This window comes from Tursiops truncatus, chromosome X, assembly GCF_011762595.2.
Source record: "Tursiops truncatus isolate mTurTru1 chromosome X, mTurTru1.mat.Y, whole genome shotgun sequence".
NCBI lineage: Eukaryota > Metazoa > Chordata > Mammalia > Artiodactyla > Delphinidae > Tursiops > Tursiops truncatus.
In genome coordinates, this window is record NC_047055.1 from 104,348,141 (window position 1) to 104,371,416 (window position 23,276).

At 37.1% G+C, this 23,276-nt stretch overlaps 1 pseudogene; it reads left to right on the top strand.

Annotated features, from left to right (window-relative positions):
* Positions 1 to 20,733: 20,733 nt before the first annotated feature.
* LOC101330102 (UV excision repair protein RAD23 homolog B pseudogene) lies at positions 20,734 to 21,981 on the top strand (annotated as a pseudogene).
* Positions 21,982 to 23,276: the final 1,295 nt, after the last annotated feature.

The window sequence follows — 23,276 nt, forward strand, 5'->3', positions numbered from 1 at the left end:
GAAACCTAAAAATACGAACTGCTGGACAAGTGTCAGCTAATCACAACCACATGCATTACAGCCACAGATGCAACATCACATGACACCAAGAAGGTGGCAGTTTTGAAAATTCTGAATCAAGACTACTTACTGATCCTTCCAAAGTATTTTTTAACACTTCCAGCAGGAAGTCTGACTTCCAAATCTTTGAATGGTGACAGAGGTTTGTAATTACAATCAGGTAGCTTAACATTAGAAAAACTCAGGATTTTAGAGTTGGAAAGCACAAAAGAACTCAGCAAGTCAATATCCCACCCAATGAGGACATCTGCTGTGTGATCCCTGGCCAAACTGCTTTCTATCTCCAATTTGGGCATTTTCTTGTGATTTATGAAGCTTACCTTTCAATACTTTAGCTCAAGAGCATCAATAGTCTCCTAAGAGAAGATATTCCCTTTGTACATGTGAAAAATACATTTCCAAGCATTATAGCCTTTTAGCAGAAAATTCTGTATTAATTGTAATATGTGATCTAGGACATAGCACCAAGGAAAGTGCCCTGCCCATAGCAGGAACTCAATCTATGTGAGATTAGAAATAAGCATAGCACTATTTACCATAGCCAGGACATGGAAGCAACCTAACTGTCCATCGACAGATGAGTGGATAAAGAAGATGTGGCACATATATACAATGGAATATTACTCAGCCATAAAAGGAAATGAAATTGAGTTATTTGTAGTGAGGTGGATGGACCTAGAGATTGTCATACAGAGTGAAGTAAGTCAGAAAGAGAAAAACAAATACCGTATGCTAACACATATATATGGAATCTAAAAAAAAAAAAAAAATGGTTCTGAAGAACCTAGGGGCTGGACAGGAATAAAGACGCAGACGTAGAGAATGGATTTGAGGACACAGGGAGGGGCAAGTGTAAGCTGGGACGAAGTGAGAGACTGGCATGGACATATATACACTACCAAATGTAAAACAGATAGCTAGTGGGAAGCGGCCACACAGCACAGGGAGATCAGCTCGGTGCTCTGTGACCCCGTAGAGGGGTGGGATAGGGAGGGTGGGAGGGAGGGAGATGCAAGAGAGAGGAGATATGGGGATATATGTATATGTATAGCTGATTCACTTTGTTATACAGCAGAAACTAACACACCATTGTAAAGCAATTATACTTCAATAAAGATGTTAAAAAAATAAAACATAGAATGTGAAAAAATTTTTTTAAATAAAATAAAATAAAGGACTTACTTAGCAGCAAAAATGGAAGCAGCTTATGCATATGAAGTACCAGTATCTCCATTATTGAAAGGTAGATGGTACTTCTCAGTTTACATTTTACAAAAATAAAAGTGCACAGAATGTTAAAAAAAAAAAAGAAAAGAAAGAAGCATATCTAATTTTAAGTTGATAACACCATTCTGGAGTAATTTTTTTTTCATGTTTTCCTCAATAAATGAACACATCTCATAGCTATTTTATTTTTCCTCAATTCTTACTCTAGAGAAAGGCATCTGCATTTTTATACACATGCTAACCTACAAGACATTTTCCAGTTTGAGAGGGAGGGATTTCCATTTAACATTACTGGCATAGAAATTCTGGTACTGCTAAATGCTAGAGTATGAGCTTCCAAAGAACATGCATAAGCATATGTACAGACAGAGTCTGCTAAAGTAACATTTTTGGAATTTTCTCTAATGTTATTTTTTTTCTATAGCCTAACTCTGAGAGCCGTCTATTCCTAGAAATTTTAAAAGTTCATTTGGAAAGTGGCCTTAACTTTTTTATCATTTCCCAAACTTGCAGGGACTATTAGAGTATCCACGTTTTCCTCCTCTGTACATGGATTGCTTTGCAGAATTCACAGAGTACTTTCTGCCTACAAATAAGGCACACAGACAGAGCGCCAGCACACTTCCTTTGAGAAGTGAGATAAAGGGTGGAATCAACAAAACCTATGATTTCAAATCTCCTTCAGGTTCACAGAATTGTGATTATGCAACTAAAAAATTAGACAGAGCCCCCCTTCATAAAAAAATAGTTGCAATACTAATAGCGAACACGGTCCAGAAACTTAGTAAACGCAAATACTGTGGTGAGCAACAGCATATTAAGTACAATTATTATTATTGTTTCACAGATAATCTGTGACTCACGGTAATCTGAAGCCAAAAAATACTAGAGAGATGCTAAGGAAGTAACGATTCCAATTTATAAATCCTGACTTAATATAACATAGTGTTCATGAGTTCAGGGTTTATAACAAGACTTTCTGGGTTCAAACCCAGACCCTCAAATTACTCAACTATTCTCTGTCCCAGTCACCTCATCTCTAAAATAGAATCATAACAGTATCATCTTATAGGTTGAGAAAAGTGAATTAGTTACCCATAATCCCAGTCTAATCATGGGAAGAACAGCAGGCCAACCCAAATTGAGGGACATTCTACAAAATACCCAATGAGTACTCTTCAAAATAGTCACAGTCATCATGCAAAACAAGGAAAGACTGCGAAACTGTCACTGATCAGAGGTTAAGGAGACATGACAACTAAATGCAACTTGGTATCTTGGAATGGATCCTGGAACAGATAAAGGACATGAGTGAATAAACTTGTGAAATCCAAATGAAGTGTAGAACTTAATTAATAGTAATGTATCAATGTTAATTTCTTAACTTCAACAAATGTACCACAGTTGTGTAAGATGTTAACATTTGGGGGAAATGGATGAAGGGTATATGAGAATTCTCTGTACTGCATTTTCAACTCTGCTGTAAAACTATAATTAATTGAAAAGATAAAGGCTATTTTTAAAGTAAATCAGTTAAATTGATTAATATATGTGAACTATATTCAATATCTTATAATAACCTATAATTGAAAAGAATCTGAAAAAGGATATATATGTATAACTGAACCACTTTGATGTACAGCAGAAACATTGTAAATCAACTATACATACATACATATATACACATATATATATGAACGACAGAATATCGCCAGGCACATGACGATTGCTAAATATATATGAGTTAGTCATAGTAGTAGTGATGGTAGTGGTTGTAGTAGTGGTGGTGGTAGTAGTAGTAGTAGTGGCAGTATGTGCTAATCCGCTGCACCCATAGCAGAGATGAAGATAAATAGGGGAGATAAAGGAGACAAGAAAGTAATGACAAAGGATCACAGGAGTAGGCTCGAGCACTTTGCTGTCCTTCAATTGAAAGACTGAAGGTCAAATATGTGTAGAATAGACAATAGCAAGGCCAAGGCCCTCCATCTTCGCTGTCCTATTCCAACACACCCTTCTTACTTCACCCATCTTATGCTAATTACTGAGATTTGTACTCATACTCTCTTTGACTGCCATTAAAACGTAGGGGGAATGTAAGAATATGCTTGTTTTGTTGCTAGCTAATTGAAAGTCACTATACTAATGTCGGTGAAAGTTTTTAATGTTTAAGAATATTTAACTTTCTGTGTACAACAAACTGCTTTGAGCAAGCCTGCCATAGTATAGGCCAAAGAATGCCACGAAAAGTGCCTAATAAAAGATTTGAAAGCTTCGTGGGATAGATGTTACCTTCTGGAAAGCTGTGGCAACATACGCTTTAAGTTTGTATGTAAGAATCTGAGAGAGTGAACAGACCTTCACACATCCAGAAATTAGAGTTGCAGTGACAGGTCTTGCAAAGCACACTTGGCTTTAGACAGTGTCCTAGAAGAGTAAGTGTCGTGAACACCCTGTGTATCTCCACCCTTCAAAAAAGAAGGTTATCAATGTTGAAAGTGTAGAGCATTGAATACACACTATATAACTACTTACTGAAAAAATGCCGTATTTCATCTATTCTAAGAACCAGACATTTAATCTATTTTAATATCTCTGAAATCAAGATACAGCTTAAAATAACCCACATTGTTTAATTTGGCACCATTTTTTTCTTCCTCCATGGTTCATAAAATAGTGATGCATTTTTAAATTGATGGCATCTTACATTTGAAAAAAACTGGTGACCAATTCTTTGTGTTTTTCATATGCAAGTTGGTACTATTATATTTAGCACTAATACAGAATCACTTGGGAGAAAACAACTGATGCAAATTATACTGTGAATGACTTCGACTTTTGTCCTACACATGGGATTGGCATCCTTCCCTAATTTTCCCCTCTACCTGAATGTTAATAGAGCAGCAAAGTAGGAACTGGTAAGATATTATGTAGAATATATTCAAGAAATGCTATGAACACTCTATTCCCTTAACCAATAGGCTAAGTGACTTGACAGTAAGTAAAAGATCTGTATGCTAAAATTGGAATCACATTGAGAAGCATATGTAAAAGCCTGGGAAAGGCTCCCCTAGCACCAGGACACTAATATTCAACATCTGATACTTACACTTGGAGATTTTGGGTAATTATCATTGAAATAAATCATTGATGAGTGGAAGTTTTGGCATGAGATGCTAACAAAATATTTGGCCAGTAATTCTACCACCTTCATGCAAGCAAAAGAAAAAACCCATATTATTAGTAGGACGGTGGTTTTGATTCAAACTAAAAAACTTAGGGTGGATGGCCTACTTTACTTGGTTCCATGTAGCGAGCTAAACTACACCACCCATTTAATTCACTCCTCATTAATTCATTTCTTCATTCATATAATGAGACACTAATATGAGACAGGCCCATTAATATATAACAGTAATATGTGCTAGAGGCTGATGACACACACATATACACATAAAAATTGCATGAGCCCTTCCCTCATGGAAAATACAGTTTTCTTAAGGAATGGGGTAGAGAAGGGACAGAGGAGTAAATGGGAAAGTATGATACATAAATAGTTCCAATACAAGGGAAGAATATGACAGATGTGTAAAAAGATACAGGGCACATTATGTAACAGACAAGAGGAGGAAAAATAAAAGAGGATGTCCAATTAAATGAAGGGAAGAAGCTTTAGGAAAAAGGTTGGATTTATATTGAAAAAGGTTAAAATTAAAAGAGGGTGCCTTCATTAAACATGATTCAGGCTCGATGGTCACAAGTAGTGTCAGGTGTTCACTACTCACACCCTGTCTAGTTCAAGAAGTGTTAGCTAACTTTAGCCTTAATCCCAAATTCCTCCTTCCCATCAGAGACTGTTAGCAACAAATGTCCCTGCCATTTGGAAAATGCCAGTAATAAATGCATCTGTAACTCTCCAGTGGTTCATGCTAACAGATCGAGAGCAAATGAGAGGTTTTCATCCATAGCAGCATCTGACAATGTGCTACCTGTGTTGTAACACTGCTATAGATTGTTAGTGCACTTTTTAGTCATAAGTACAAGACACACCAGTGACTATCTAAAAACCTGTAAAGTCAATTAATTAGGAGTAGTGGCAATTGTGTGATATCGTACTGTCATTCTTCAACCAGCTGTAGTTTGGCTTGAAAAAAACTTCCCTAAAAGGGTTTTTGTTTTGTTTTGTTTTTCCCTGCCATTCTTCATTAACACATCATGTAGGAACAAGCCTTTATTTAGAATGTCCCTTTTGATGGATTAAGAATGTATCTGAAATGAAAGATATTCTGAAAAATATCCAACCAGTTTTTATTTTCTATTCAAAGGTATTATCAGCCAAGCAACAAACTACGAGAGGCTCAGGCCATCTGGACGGGCGGGGATTACACTGCAGTTACCATCAGAGCATGTGGATTAAATTCCAGACTGTGCCACACAAAAGTTGTGTGTGCTTGAGTACACCCCTTGATATCCCTTAACTTCAGTGTGTTTTATAAACTGTGAAGGGATAGGTACTTCTCACCCCCAACCCCTTATTTCTAAATAGCAGCAATTAACACGACAGGATGTTGGCTTGCGACCATTTTACCCATTCGAGCCTGTGAATGAATGTGAGTCTTCCGTCCACCACCAGCAAGCGTTCCTCCATTTTAGGACAACCAAAATCAAGGATGCTATAATTGCCTTGCTCCAAAGGTGGCGGTGAGACAGAGAATCTGGTGACACCAGCTTCCATATCTGACAGTACTTAGCAAAGGTGAGGACAGTCACTAGTTCTGGAACTGGAGGTGGAGGACAGGGTTGTGAGGTGACCTGACTCTGTCATCATAACGCACAAATTCAAATCTCATTTCTGTGGTTATGTGATCCTGGTAGGTTACTTGGCTTCTTAAAGACTTGGTCTTGTCATCTATAAAATGGCGTGATTCGTTGGATTCTTGGTGTGAGAATTAAGTTACTAAGTGCTTGATCTGGCATATGATGAGTACTTAGTAAATAAGTACCTGCTGCTGCTCTTTACGCCTGTTCACACCTCTTTCCATCAATACATTACTTCAAAGATAAATCAGCAAATCAAATGGCATGCCACTTGGGAACAAATTTTTAAAATGACCAGAGGAGTAATTGTATTTTAGGAACATGACACACCAGTATGTAATAAATAGCAAGTTGAAAGCTAACCTTAAAAAAAGAAAAGGAAAAAAATCAGCTGGCCTATGGTTTTTCAATGTTTTTGCATATGAATATGTGCATGTAAAAGGAACATAATAAAGAAAAATATTTTTACTTGGCACTCACACACTCTTCCAACAAAAGAACTCGTATTTGTTGGTAATACTATATTTTCATTTATCCATTCAGTTACCATATTGTGAGACCCTACAGTGAACTAAAAAGTACAGTGAATTTTGAACTAGGTGGCAGGCCCAGAGACCCTAGCAGTTAAAGTATCCAAGTTAAAACAAAACCTGAGTTTCTGTTGCTACCGATGTCCACTGTATGTGGCTAAAAGGCTTTGAGCTCTACCTGTCCCACTGTGATCGGGTCCACTGTGAGACAAGTTCCCCTGCCAAAGGTTTACCTACCATCTTTCAATCCTTAACATTGAATGACAGTTTCTGCCTCTTCCCTTGAACTGCCTCTAGAGGGCAAAAGAGTCCCAATCTATCAAATACCTAAGTATTTTATTCTTGACATAGACACATCCGTACACACAGTCTGATGCAAATTGGAAACCCACCATGTGTCAAATACAGTATAGGCAATCTTGTCATTCATGAGAGAAAATGTTCTAGCTAATCATTATGAAAAGTAACAGAAAGTAAGCGCTTTTCTGGTAACATTAGTTCATTTCCACGGCTAAACTTCCACTTTGAGTGTTAAATTTCTAGACTTATTTTATTTTCATTGTCCCATTTTTTTAAAACTCTATTACATGTGGATATTGCCAAATACGGCCTACCTAGCCCCTTAGCATTCGTTATGAAGATTAATAAGACAATGCCAGGTAGCATTTTCTATTACTCTGAAGAAATAAGATCTGCAAATACAAAAGGACATTACTAATTTGCACATACCATGGTTTGGCTGAAAGAGTCTCTGTTATTGGCCACATATTAAAATTGGTTAAAAAAGAGCAACAAGATCTTTCTGGGTTTTTTACTTGAAATAGGAAAAGTCATCATTAATATCTTTTAAATGACTTCTGTAACAAAGCCTAACTTCTAAGTCTTTAGGAAAAAAAAAAAAGAAAGTTCTTTCAAAGTTCCATCTATTTGTTATTTTAATAAAATACTTTGTCTAATTCAGCTTATTCAATCGTCTGAACAGCACTGCATTGCTAAAACCCAGCGGAGCTGTCTGTCAGCCAGACACATTCCAAGTTCCAGAAAGATAATACTTAAAACATGATACCCTCTGAGCTCCCCTGAGACGAGCATCCAGCTTGAGGGTTTACAAGACGTTTGGGCTTGTTTCCTCCGCTAATCCTGTCACAAAAACCAAGGGAAGCCTGAAATTAAATAAATAAAAGCCCTATTAAGGCCAAAGCACATCACTTTGAAAGACTAGGTTTTAAGATCCCACTGGGTGTCTTTACATTCATTTTCAATTAGCTATTTTTCCTTTAATGAATTTCAGGAGGGTTCAGATTCATAGATCAGCCAGGCTAATGAAGGCCATTGGCACTCTGGCACAGTCATGTTTTCATGAGGTAGAGAACACTTGGGGTGAATTTGTAATTCATGCCCAAATGGAGAGATGCCACATAGACGGAAAGATTTAAAAATAGTGGTGAGCTTTGGCATCTCTGGGGATGGATTCTGGACAGGTAAGCTTTAGATGCATATTAAACAGGTGAAAAGTTCCAAGAGAATAGGTGGACTCAGAAAAAATAATAAGTGGCAACATGATGTGTTGGCCTTTCAAGACAGTATTTGCAGGGTTTTAGGACCTGAAAGAAAAGAAGAGCGTATCTGGCCACACCCTTGGTAAGAGACATAGATTACGCTGAACAGATAAAAGAATGGATGGAGTTTGAAAACGAAATCCAGGAAATGGATTTTCAGAAGGGGGCAAAGGAAATTGATTTTACAGAGAAAGAGATCACACGGTTAAAAAGATCCAAAGTCAATATAAAGCACCATGTCAGCCAGTGAGAAGCGTAAGTATTTTATGCATCATCACCAACAGTGCTGGTTCCCTAGAACAAGGGTTTTATTAGTACTTGGTAACCACCTCTGCTTCCTCTTAATATCATGACCCTGACTGAACTGCTTTAGGGACAAGGACAGGTGTGTGACAGCCATAAGAATATTTATATCAATTTGCCTACTTCTACCAGGTAGGAAGTGTATCCTAAGGCAATTTTTCGTTTTAAATTATTCCTAACAGGTCCTTTTTTTCTTCTTTTTTGCTTTTGCTTGGAATCAAAACACCAATTAAGGTATATTATTTCTGTAAGTTTTCACAGAAAGCTCAAGTAGTTAGTTATGAATTTTCTCCCTAATTTATTAAATTTTATACCTAATACTAAGATAATCTGTGGAGAAATACCCATTTTTATGTGTCTACTATAACATATACAAATCTAGAAAGGAAAAGGATAAAAGTCTTATGTGTCTTCTGTTGTTCTCCAGGTCAGTAAAATCTTTCCTGTAATAAAAACAATAATGCGATAATTACAAATATAATGAGGGCTGAAAATGTCCTGGTCACTTTACTAGGCACTATGTGTACATGAGCTCATTAAGTCTTGAAACAGTTCTATGCACATGTTATAAATGAGAATCTGAGAAAAGAAAGTTTAGGAATCTTGCCTAAAGTTAGAGTCACTGAACACATTTATGTTTGGCCTCAGAGTCAATGACAAGAGTCATTCTTACAATGGAAGTTCCAATGGGAATTAGAGAACGGAGCCTAGTCACAGTCAAAAACCTTATGTGCATCATTGGTAGTTGTCTTCCTGCAGGATCAAGTGGAGAGGCAATGGTGTGACACCAAGTTCTATATGGCCTTAGACCCCAAACCCACTGGGTTTTTATGGAGTGAGAACAAGCTGAAACATCTAAATATAGTTTTTTTGCTCAGGGCAGAAATGGCCATGTGGGTCTATGTTCTTACTTCCAGCTATTACTGGTTAACCGGTAAAAGGAAAATTGATACCTGCTTGGGGGGTGGGTGCGAGGGGGGGAATTGGACATTCAGTGAGAGAGACTGCAGGTCGGGTTTACTTTTGAGACTATCCCAGAAAGTCACTTTAAGCTCCAGCTCATAGTTTTTCCCATCTCCCTTCTCTCTACTTCTTAGAGATTATTTCATAGACAGAAAACCAGAAATCACTTTTCAGCTCATTGCCTTTGGACAGGGAGGATATTATTATCTATTCTTATAAATGAGGGAACAGAATCTCAGTGTTTACGTAAACTGCTCACGGAGACAACATTTTGATACTGTACCTGGAACATACTGTTGTCATAAAACTATGATCTTTTTGGCTGAACCTAGTAGGTGCTCAGTAAATATTTGAAGAAGGAGGGAAGCACTGATACAGTGTGTGGTTTATTAGAATTCCCAGCACCTCTATCCCAGTGTAATTCATCTTCTCCTTCAGCACAGTCTCTCTTATTTATTGCCTAACCTATACTGTTTCTTTCTTCTCTTTTGTTCCCAGAAATGTGCGTGAAGACAAAAGTGACAATGAATCTTCAAAGTATTTTAAAATATACACATATTATCAACTTTTAACTGGATAATTTTCTGCTCAGCTTCTTGTGTAAATTGAGACCAAATGGACTGCAAGCCCCTTAGGGGCAGGGTGAGAAAGCTCAGGCCTTTAAGGCTGTATCCACGGACACAGCATACTGCCTAGCATAAGTAGAGCCTAGCAAATGTTGAGAAATGAAGACTGTCATCTACATGCAAATGAAGAATAGCAGACAGAAGTAATGAAGATGAGAGTAAATTCTCCCCAGTGGATATTTCCCATGGGATCTCAGGGAAAGCAGATTAGGATTTGAAAAAGGTTTACAATTTCTGCTGCATTATAGGCCTTTTTATAAGTGAAAAAAGAAAGAGAGTTTTTCCTCAATACTCAAGGGTACAGACATTCACTGGGCTGCATGAAGACAAACACAGTGACAACATTCACTAAAATATTTTTGCTTTTTGAGGAAACATGGGAACACAGTTATCTCTAAGAAGGATTCATACGCTCTGCATTAGAATTCAGTCCAAAATTCATACTTCACTATAAAAGAAAAAATTCCTATCACACTAGAAATGCTGCACCAATGATAATACACTGAAAGAAAGGCAAAACACCCCCATGATGTCCACCATGTTTGTATAGTCATACTAATTAATCATCTACAACATCTGCAATTAACAAATAACCCTGAAAAGAATAAGTCACGGGCATTTAGTGACTTGGGCCTGAAGGGGAGATGGATGGCGGGTGGCTAGCTCTATTAGGAATGTAGCTGATCTGATCTCCTCGATTACAGAGAGGTGACCCAGTTTCCGGTATTCACATGCAAAGAGCTGACACCATTAATGGTCTAGCGTGAATACATCCCACCTCCATTTAAGGTGATTAAAGGGTTTACGTTTCTTTTCTTCTTCTTTCTTTTATTTCTTAGAGAAATAATTCGTGGATGGTAGCAAATAATTTTTAGCAGTTGTAAACGGAAAACAAATATCAGAGAACACAGACCTAAGTTTTGAATGCCAAGAAGATGCAGCTGTTGAAAACTGGTGGATTAATGTTGCTGAAACTCTGGCTACGCAGAGCGATCCCTGGACCAGCAGCAGCAGCAGCATCACCAAGGAGCTCATTGGAAATGCACACTCTCGGGCCCCACCTCAGACCTGCTGAGTCAGCATCTACATTTAACAACCTCTCCCACCCATCCCAGGGGATCCTTATGCACATTCATGTTTTGAGAAGCAGCTGCTTCAAGCAAGAGCCCTCCTTTGGATTCAGAGGGAACAGCAAAGAACCTTGGAGGACAGGCTGCCTGCCTGGCACCCATTCACTGAGCCAACCCCTTTTTTTCCCAAACAGATTTACATCAGAAGGTGTGTTTTTCAGTTTCTGCAATGACTTCATTTGCTGTTGTAGAAGAAATTCCAAACTAAAAGGCACATCCATATGTAAGAAGGAAAACATTTATCATTTAGAAACTCACTTTTCCAAAAATACAACTATGTTTCATATATTTATTCCAGCGACTTTTCAAACTTGGCTGAAAATTGTAATCGCCCGTAATGTTTTAAAAACTAATTCCTTCATCTGGGCTCCTGCTCTGGAATATTCCGATTTGGTGATTGTGAGAGATGACCCAGGTTACTGTATTTTCAAAACTCAACAGTTAATTTTGATGTACAATTAGGATGGGGATTTATGGCTTGATTCTTTGGCTGTTAATATGCAGGGTGTTGCAGGAGGGTGCCTCCTGAGGAATGCTTGCCTTGGCAACTTCCATCTCTTGATTTGGTCTGGAAGCAGTGTCCATTAGACTGCCCCCAAGAATTTTTTTCTATAAGGTTTATGAATTCTGGAGCCCCCGCTAAAGTTGATGCTCACAGCTCATCCTGCTTAACTTGAGCGGCAGCCTCTGAAAACACTCTGTGATAGATTGGGCAATTTACACCATTGAAAAACTAGGCAAGAAAAGAGGTAAAGCAGAGAAACAAGACTGAAGTGAGTTTCTTCCCTGGTCTTGTCAGGCTCATAAGTTCCTGGGCAGTCGAGAAGTGACCCTCCTCCTTAAATAAATAAGACATGTCAGAGGGCTAAAAATATCCATGGATTCCATTTTTATAGGAAGAAGAAATCAATTCATTCAGGAAGATGGCAATACAGTTGACCATTGAACAATGCAGGAGTTAGAGGCACCGACCCTCTGCACAGATGAAAATCCAAATATGGCTTATAGTCTGCCCTCCATATCCGTGGCTCCCCATTCTCCACAAATTCAATCAACTGTGGATCATGTAATACTGTAATTTTTACTACTGAAAAACTCTGCATGTAAGCGGACCTACACAGTTCAAATCTGTGTTGTTCAAGGGTCAACTGTATTCAACACGTGGTATTGACTGATTTTAAAACTGTATTTAACAGATGGTATTGACCTCAATCAAGGAAGCAGGTGAATAGAAAAGTAGAGCAAAGGCCAAGGAACTAGGAAGGACTTGTCATGAACTCTTGGAAGGAGATTTTGAGATCAATAATTTTTTTTTTATAATAGACTTTTTGGATTAAAGGACGTTTCCGTTCCCTCAACACAGTGTATGCTTCCTTATTAAGTCTACTTAATAAGTCTACTGTGTTTGTTCTAGAACCTATGTTTGCTAGTTTACTATATAATGTAATTATGAAATTACAAATTATGCAAAGGGATCAAATGTGAGTGCAAAATAAAAAGGTTGTTTCTATAAAAACTAAGTTGAAAATTTTGAAAAGGCTGGAGTCTCTACATATGAGTGAAATCATACAGCAGTTGTCATTCTGCATCTGGTTTATTTCACTTAGCATAATGTACTACAAGTCCAACCATGTTGTTGCAAATAACAGGATTTCCTTCTTTCTTAAGGCTGTATAACAATCCACGGTATGTATATACTACATTTTCTTTATCCATTCATCTGTCGATGGACATTTACATTTTTTCCACGTCTTGGCTATTGTGAATACTTCTGCAAGGATCATGAGAATGCAGGTATCTCTTCAAAACTCTGATTTAAATTTTGCATAAATACCCACAAGTGGGATTGCTGGATCACATTACTAAGAGGATAGATCTCATGTTAAGTGTTTTTACCACACACCAAAAAAATAATGATGAGGGCAGGAGGAAACTTCAGGAGGCCATAGATTTATTTATGGTCTTGACAGTTGTGAAGGTTTTACAAGTGTGTATTTATCCCCAAACTCATCAAATTGTATATACGTTAAATATTTACAACTTTTTACATATCAACCATGCCTCAATAAAGGGTTGTTAAAGAATTAAAAATGTCCCTCATCATCTGACCACAAAAAACCCAAAGGTCACTAAAACAAAGTCCTGTTAAATTAGGTGTGGATGAGTCAATTCTTAAAGATGGGGGCAAATAAAAAATACAGGAGGATTCTGTAGTCATACTGCTTCACAATTACATTTATGTTTTACTCCCTTTTAAAGAAACTGAAATTGGAAATGGTAGATGATGCATTAAGAACAGAGTTATAGCCAAAAAGACTTAGATTTCAAATAAGGAAACCAATATTTAAGGAAAAGGTCTGGCACTACTTGAAAAGATTAATAAATGAATGTACTTGTATTTTTATTTTAAAAAATGTTTATTTCTTTTACATGTAACTGTGCAGTTTTCCCAGCACCACCTATTGAAGAGGCTGTCTTTTCTCCACTGTTTATTCTTGCCTCCTTTATCAAAAACAAGGTGACAATATGTGCGTGGGTTTCTCTCTGGGCTTTCTATCCTGTTCCATTGATCTATATTTCTGTTGCTGTGCCAGTACCATACTGTCTTGATTACTGTAGCTTTGTAGTATAGTCTGAAGTCAGGGAGCCTGATTCCTCCAGCTCCGTTTTTCTTTCTCAAGATTGCTTTGGCTATTGGGGGTCTTTTGTGTTTAAGACCTAAATAGACATTTCTCCAAAGAAGACATACAGATTGCCAACAAACACATGAAAGAATGCTCAACATCATTAATCATTAGAGAAATGCAAATCAAAACTAAAATGAGATATCATCTCACACCAGTCAGAATGGCCATCATCAAAAAATCTACAAACAAAAACGCTGGAGAGGGTGTGGAGAAAAGGGAACCCTCTTGCACTGTTGGTGGGAATGTAAATTGATACAGCCACTATGGAGAACAGTATGGAGGTTCCTTAAAAAACTAAAAATAGAACTACCATATGACCCAGCAATCCCACTCCTAGGCATATACCCTGAGAAAACCATAATTCAAAAAGAGTCATGTACCACAATGTTCATAGCAGCTCTATTTACAATAGTCAGGACATGGAAGCAACCTAAGTGTCCATTGACAGATGAATGGATAAAGAAGATGTGGTACATATATACAATGGAATATTACTCAGCCATAAAAAGAAATGAAACTGAGTTATTTATAGTGAGGTGGATGGACCTAGAGTCTGTCATACAGAGTGAAGTAAGTCAGAAAGAGAAAAACAAATACCGTATGCTAACACATATATATGGAATCTAAAAAAAGAAAAAAGTTTCTGAAGAACCTAGGGGCAGGATGGGAATTAAGATGCAGACCTTCTAGAAAATGGACTTGAGGATGTGGGGAGGGAGAAGGGTAAGCTGGGATGAAGTGAGAGAGTGGCATGGACATATATACACTACCAAACGTAAAATAGATAGCTAGTGGGAAGCAGCCACATAGCACAGGGAGATCAGCTCAGTGCTTTGTGACCACCTAGAGGGGTGGGATAGGGAGGGTGGGAGGGAGAGAGACGCAAGAGGGAGGGGATATGGGGATATATGTATATGTATAACTGATTCACTTTGTTATAAAGCAGAAACTGACACACCATTGTAAAGCAATTATACTCCAATAAAGACGTTAAAAAATGTTTATATCAAGTGTATAATCTATTTTTATGGTACCTGCTTTAGCCTAATAACCATCTGTCTTGATTATGAAAGATAAGTCAACTCCACTTGGAAAAATCTTCAACAACATGTTTTCAAACTCCATCTCCCCCCCCACCCCCCACAAAGATTGGTGCCAATGGCCCTCATTCCAGAAGCACAGTTTGTAGAGAGAGTATTACTGATAGGAATGTGCTGGGTCAGGGGTATTGTGTTGAGGAATAAAATAGTGTTGAGAACCACTAATTTAAAGACAAATACATGCTTATTTCATACATGCGTTTTATAAAGTTCTATTACTATCTGTACCAACTTTAAATACCAATATATATTATAAAGCAGAAACTAACACACCATTGTAAAGCAATTATACTCCAATAAAGATGTTTAAAAATAAATAAATACCAATATATGTAGTTTACCATTTAATTGTGACACTCATCCAGAACATGTTCTCTAATTGCAGCTATTTAACTACATTTATGAGGACACACTCAGCACATCACAAAATCTACAAAGAGTATATATAAAAGTGAACAGGTTTTCATCTAGACTTGTCTCATGCTGCCCACAAACATAGAGCTCTAGATTAAAATGTTACTTTCCATAAATTGTCACAAGAACCTCTCACCTGTATTACTTCAAATTTGTGTACCTGACATGCCATGAAGTCTCCAAGTATTTAAAACATTGCCCCTCTAAGAAAAAAAAGGCACCATGTGAACATCTTTTTTGCAGAGCAGCTCTGCCTGGATCTTGTGGAATGTGAACAGAGAGAAACTATCCTAGGGGCTGTCCTCCACTAACTGGGCCTGGGATGAATTTGTGCACAAGCCAAAGGGAAGTCAGGGCACTAGGAGGCCAACTGCCTTTCTGAGATACCTTGATCTGAAACCTTGTTTATCAGAGATGTTTCATATTGGATCACGGAAAAGCTACCCAATCGTGTCTTCTTAATGGGAAGTGTCAGAGATAGATGAACAAGGAGAGCAGGGGTCACTTGAGCTCGTGTTATGTCCCAATAAGGCAGAGCTATAATTTCTAGTTCACACCTCTGATGTACATTCTTGTATTAGAAAGACTATGCCTTTCTATCCCACAATCCTCAAGGCATACCATCTTCACGCTAGTTTGTACACTACTCTTCCTTGTACACAATGTACCAAACTATTATAACATGAATATTATCCTTCATTTTGAAAACATGTAAAACATACTTTAAAAAACATAGTGATTTCTATGAAGTAGTTACTAACTCATTCAGAGGTAAATTGATTCCCAAAATATAGAAGGGGATTATATGTTATAAATTTGTATATGATTGTATTTTTAGCACAGGAAAATGCATAAAAGAAACTCGTAAGAAATTAGAAACAAGTTAAGCAATAGAAAACTCCTGTGTTAATCCTTGTCTAGGGACTGGCCTTTCCCACAAAAAAATTTTAAAAGTGGTGATAAAACATATTAACATGAAAAACATTGAAAGGAATTCATACTTCACTTATTAACCACATGCACAATGGTGAAAAGAAGGTAAGACCAATGAGCTGCCTTTTAAATTAAATAATCAAACCTGAAATACCCTCTCTTAGATGGCATGGAATTACTTGACCTGGTCATATTTATTTGTGTTCATACGTGAAGCACTGGATCTAAGCCACAGTATAAAGCTGAAGTAGAACATATTTCTAGTTACAAAGCCATCTAGCATGGCTTCTTCAAGGGAATGTCCTCAATAAATAGCATTTAGATGAATTAATAGCAACAGCTACTACAACATGATGTACAGCTTTTCATACTGGATATTCTATATGGCTTTGCAGTAGCAGTTTCCAAATTATATTCAATGTAGTGCAACTTTCTCAAAAGATATCAATATATACTGTGTGCAAAATGCTTGCAGGACATGCTGGATGCTATGAACATCCCTTAGAGCATCAAAATATATTCTAGCAAATTAAAAGGTCTGACAAATCCTGCAGGCATTTATTAAATTTACCTACAATGATTCCAGTTTTTCCCCAAATTGTTCAACCATAGAACTATTTACCAAGGAATACTTATTAACATCTCATAGAAAATTGACATACTATGATATAGTTTGGCCCACTGTCATATGTATGTCTTTAATCAAACTCTGGTGGAGTAGGTAAGAGAGATCACATTTTTTTGCAGGTAAGAGAGTTCACATTTTTTTTGCAGGTAAGAGAACTAGGGTAATCATTAATTCCCAATGCTTACTCAAAGATTAAAAAATAAATAAATAAATGATTGTTACCTACATGGACTCCAAAATTTAATATGCTAAAGTTTGCATACAATTTGACAATATTTTCTAGCAGTAATTAAGAGATTTAAGAAACTCTAGAGTTAAAACAAATTGTTTTCAATAACTATTGTCTTTAAACACAAGAGAATTATAAGATTTTGCTTTCTATTTGTGTACTGATGGCTGGAAATGGCTTCAATTGCTCTGCTTTTGGGAATTAAATTATTATTGGCTGCAGATCCTTAAATATTTTATTTCAGAAAATCAGTGTTTTTGCTCTCTTTCTCAATTTCTGCAGAATTTCTTCTTTAATTTACAAGTGGAAACAGTATAAGAAGTTAACAATCATTCCTATGTTTGTGAACACTGTGTAAAAAAAGGAAAGGAAAAGAGTATGCATTCTTTAAATATGATTTTCTTCAAATATAACCAGACAAGATTATGTCTTTTGACTAAATTGTGATATGTTTCACAGCCACCTAGATGCCAAAGATGAAGGGTTGACGGCTTCTGTCTCAAGTCTTCTTGAAGCTAATAAGAAAGGTGATGCCAACTTGGCAGCATCAATGCCCTGTTGGATAGGCGACTCGAGTCCCGGAGTCTGGGTGAGAAATTTGGCCTGGCATCTGGGGGAATTTCTACAGAAAGCAATCAAAGGCAGAAAAAGGAACCACATTTTGAATTGTTAAAACAAACAAACAAAAACAACTACCATCTAAATATGACAGGTATATTACAGTTAAGATTAGCATTTCCACCATGGACTGTTGGCATTCTTGGATTTAATATTAGTAATTCAAATATTTAATGACAACCTTTAAAGCTTATGATATAGTTAAATCCATTTGTCTTTTTCCAGTATGGCTTTCTTCCTTTATGGTTATATTTTTAAAAGCATTTTCCACCCCAATGTCACATAAATATTCATCTGAAGTTTTCTCTAGTAAAGTTTCAATTTTATATTTATATCTTTAATCCGCCTAATGTTAATTTTGGTGTATGCTACACAGTAAGGATCCAACTTCTTTCTTTTCAAATGATAAAATTTTCCCAAATGTAATTCGAAAAATAAAACTTTTTTGGGGCCACTATTTGAAATAAATATTTTAAAGTGCTACATTTGTATTTAAACTTGGGTACTCATTATTCTGCTCCATAGTTGTATCTGATGTGTCTGTCCATCCCTACAAAAATAATACCTTTACAAAAATTACTGGAGCTTTAATATGTATTTTAATATTGGAATGTAAAATTGATCATTGGCTAGAATGATGGTTATCAGGGGCTGGGGGTGGGCAGATGTTGGTCAAACTGTACAAACCTCCAATTATAGGATGAATAAGTTCTGGATGTACAGCATGGTGACTATAGTTAATAATACTGTATTTTGTTTTGGAAAGTTGCTAAGAGAGGAGTAGGCTTTAAATGTTATCACCACCAAAAAAAAATATTGGTAATTATGTGACATGAGAGACGTGTTAGCTAAGGCTATGGTGGTAAACATTTTGCAATACATAAATTTATCAAATCAACTTTTTGTACACCTTAAACTTACACAATGTTATATGTCAATCATGCCTCAAAAATCCTATTTAATAGTAAAAGACTAAGTTAAAAATAAGTAACCAGATCTTATAGCTATTATTTAATATTACTTTAAAAGTTCTAGCTAATGACATGAGTCAAGAAAAATAAGAAGTATATAAGTCTTGGAAAGAGGACTGCCTGAAAAAATATGAAATACTAACTGAAAAACAATTAGGACTAATTAGAGAACTCAGTATAAAAATAAAAATATTAAAATAAATCAATAAATTTCCCTCATATCAACATTAGTAAGCAAAACCCATAAATACCTAAAAGTCTATACACAAATAAAACAAAATACTTTGAGACACAAAAGACGACATGCATAAATAGAAAAACAGGTTAAATTTTCAAGTGAAAACAGTCAATATTTTGATGTGTGTGTTCATTTTTGTCGTAAAGTGTTTTAGGGAACAATATAAAGGGTTGCTGCAGTTTCCAAAATAGCCTTGCTTGATTTATTCAGAATAAATTTACATTATTTTTGCAGGTATTTTCATTTCTTTTTATGTTATATATCCATTAGTTAATCCAGTTATCTCTTGAGTATGTGTGTATCCCCCTCTCCCCACCTTTCTTTCCTTTTCTTTCTATTCTCACTGGCACTGCCCTAGTTCAGCACCTAACTTTTCCACAAGACTTCACCAGTAGCGGCTTTGAAACACCTTCTATGTCCTGAGTTTGGAAGGATAGTTTTGCACCTCCTTTGCCCAACTGCTATTTCACAATCTTGCTAATATCCTGAATACCCACATAAGTGCAATTTCTATTTCCTAACTCTTATACCATGAATATATTCTACATATGGCTAAAGTAACTTTTCCAAGATACAGATCAGCTGATGTCACTGCCTTCCTCAAAAATCTTTACTAGTTCTCAACTGCCTACAACATGTCATCTGAAGGCTTTGTGGGTTGTCATTTGATACCTCTAAGATCAAGATCCAATCCCCCTTTCAGCCACATCCCCCTAAACTCTCCATTCTGTATCTATTCTCCAGCAAAACTAGGCTTCCCTTTCTCCATAACCATATTTTCACCATCCTTGAAGTCCCAGACTAAACACTACCTACCTCCTTCATGAAAGCTGACCTCACCCGTCTGAAATTAAAATTCTTTCTCCTCTGTGTTCTGATAACAATTTGTTTGCAAATCTACACCAGCATTTATTCTATCATTCCATTATGAAATATTTATTATATGTGGTTATTTGTGTACTGTATAAATGGTAAGGTCCTTCAGGGCAGAGCTCATGAAATATTTATACTTATGTTCCCTACCGCACCATAGGCACAGTATCTTGCATTTAGTAAGTAATCAATACATGTTGGATGAATTTATTAAAATTAGTAACTTTATGGAATATAAGGGGGTGCATATTACTCTCTTCAATTTAATTATAGCTATCATTTTCAGATGTTCAGCATGTTCCACATAATATGCTAAGCAACTTCCATTTTATTCTCACAGCTTGATGAAATAGGTATTATTAGCCTCATTTGTCACACAATATACTAAGCACCTTACATTTCATTCCATTTTATTCTCATACAACCCTATGAACTCATTTTTCAGTTAACCAAGAGAGTGTATCTTGCCTAAAAGTGGTAGACCCACATTTCAAACCTAATTTGACTCTAAGCCTGAGTGTGTGTGTGTGTGTGCACATCTCTGTGTGCACGCATGCATGCGCACATGCAAACTAGTAGAAGTAAAGATAGATATCAAGCCCTAAGAATGAAGGAGTGTGATGAAAGTTCCAGAAGAAACATGTACAAGACAATGTGTGCAAACATTTGCTACTTTGGAGCCACGAAGAATCACAAAGAAAGAAAAGGGTGGGGGCATTTCTTTTTTTGTTTTCCTCTGGCAAAGAGCACTAAACTAGGGAACCAAGAGAGCAATGGTTCAGTATAATTAAGAAAGACTTGGGCAGCGTTGCTGCGCAGCGGCACCATGCTGGTCACCCTGGAGACCGTCCAGCAGCAGATCTTCAAGATCGACATCGACCCAAACGAGATGGTAAGAGCACTGAATGAGAAGACTGAATCTGAAAAGGGTAAAGATGCCTTTCCTGTAGCAGGTCAAAAATTAATTTAGCAGGCAAAATTCTCAATAATGATACTGCTCTAAAAGAATATAAAATTGACGAGAAAAACTTCGTGGTAGTTATGGTGAGAAGACCCAAAGCAGTGACACCACCAGCACCAGCTACAACTTAGCAATCTAATTCTGCCACCACTACCACAGTTAGTTCCTCCACAGCACCAGCTGTGGCTCAGGCCCCAACCCCTGCCCTCACTTTGGCCCCCACTCCCACACCTGCATCTGTCACTCCAGCATCAACGACAGCATCTTCTGAACCTGCACCTGCTAGTGCAATGAAACAAGAAAAACCTGCAGAAAAGCCAGCAGAAACACCAGTGGCTGCTAGCCCAACATCAACTGACAGTACATCAGGTGATTCTTCTTGGTCAAACCTTTTTGAAGATGCAACAAGTGCCCTTGTGACAAGTCAGTCTTAGGAGAATATGGTAACTGAGATCATGTCAATGGGCTATGAACGACAGCAAGTAATCGCAGCACTGAGAGCCAGTTTCAACAACCCTGACAGCAGTGGAGTATTTTTTAATGGGAATTCCCAGAGATAGAGAAAGTCAGGCCGTGGTTGACTCCCCTCCAGCAGCGAGTAGTGGGGCTCCTCAGTCTTCAGTGGCTGCAGCTGCAGCAACTACGACAGCAACAACTACAACAAGTTCTGGAGCACACCCTCTTGCATTTTTACGGAATCAGCCTCAGTTTCAACAGAGGAGACAAATTATTCAACAGAATCCTTCCCTGCTTCCAGCATCGCTACAACAGATAGGTCGAGAAAATCCTCAGTTACTGCAGCAAATTAGCCACCATCAGGAGCATTTTATTCAGATGTTATATTGAACCAGTTCAAGAAGTGGGGGGTCAAGGAGGAGGGGGTGGAAGTGGCAGTGGAGGAATTGCAGAAGCTGGAAGTGGTCATATGAACTACATTCAAATAACGCCTCAGGAAGAAGAAGCTATAGAAAGGTTAAAGGCATTAGGATTTCCTGAAGGACTTGTGATACAAGCATATTTTGCTTGTGAGAGGAATGAGAACTTGGCTGCCAATTTTCCTGTACAGCAAAACTTTGATGAAGATTGAAAGAGACTTTTTTTCATCTCACACTTCACACCAGTGCATTACACTAACTTTGTTCACTGGATCGTCTGGGATGACTTGGGCTCATGTCCACATAATTGGTATAAGGTAGTGGATTGTTGGGGGTGGGAAGAGGGGATCTAGAATGCAGGGCGGGGATGAATACCGTGCATGCCTGCTTCAGTTAGCAGATGCCACAAATCCACACAGCGTGTAAAATATTGTACAACCAAAAGTCAGCTTTTGCAGGTCTTTATTTCTTCTATAAAACAGTAGGTAACTTTTCCTAGGTTTCACTCTTGTAGTGTACTAGATCCAGAAACTCAGTGTAATGCCCTGCTTTATACTTCTTTGACTTAACATTGGTTTCAGAAAGAGTCTTTGCTACCTAGAATCTATGGTCCCTATTCCATGGCAACACTGGATAATGGCGTTGTGAAATTGAAAAAAAAAAAAAATTGGAGCAACTGTAAACAGAAATGCCAAATTACTGATGGTTACTGTTGCTGCTTCAAATAGGTATAAAATTAATGTGTAAGAAAGCCCATTTTTTTCATGATAAATACTTGGGGTTGAGGGGGTAGAGGGGGAATCTTTTCTTAAAATGAAAATAATTGCTGCTATTTTAAATTTCTTGATCATTGAATGTGAGACCCTTCTAATATGATTTGAGAAGCTGTACAAGTATAGGCAGAGTTATTTTCCTGTTTACATTTTTTTGCTTTGTTTTGGGGGGAAAATTGGTAGGTGTCTAATTACTGTTTACTTCATTGTTATATTGCAGTAAAAAGTTTTAAAACCACAGTTGCATGTTTGCTTTTGACATATCCCTTTGTGGAATTAGCACTTTGGGGCCAATGGAGAAATGCAGCATTCACCATCCCTGTCTTCCCCTTCCCTCAGCAGAAATGTGTTTGTCAGCAAGTCGTGAATTCCAACTGCTGCCTTTTTTAAAACCCACAAAATGCTGATTCAGTTCAAACTTGATGCAAGTGTCTCAAAACTGAGTTTCTGATATTTGTAAATGTTTTTCCTTATTAGATAAGAATGTATGACCATTAAAGTCATTTAGGATTATTTGCTTTCGAAAAGAGAAGGTGGACAGAACTATAATCAAGTATCTTTTATTGCACTGGACAGACTGGAGAAATCTTTTGGAAGGGCTGGGAGATGCGGCTGGAAAAGTGCTTTGGAAAATGTACAATCAAGACATCTCATGGAATATTAAAAGAAAAATCTTAATAGCAAAAAAAAGAAAAGAAAAGAAAGACTTGGGCGAAATAGGTAAATTGTTTGGTATGTGAATTATATCACAATACAGCTG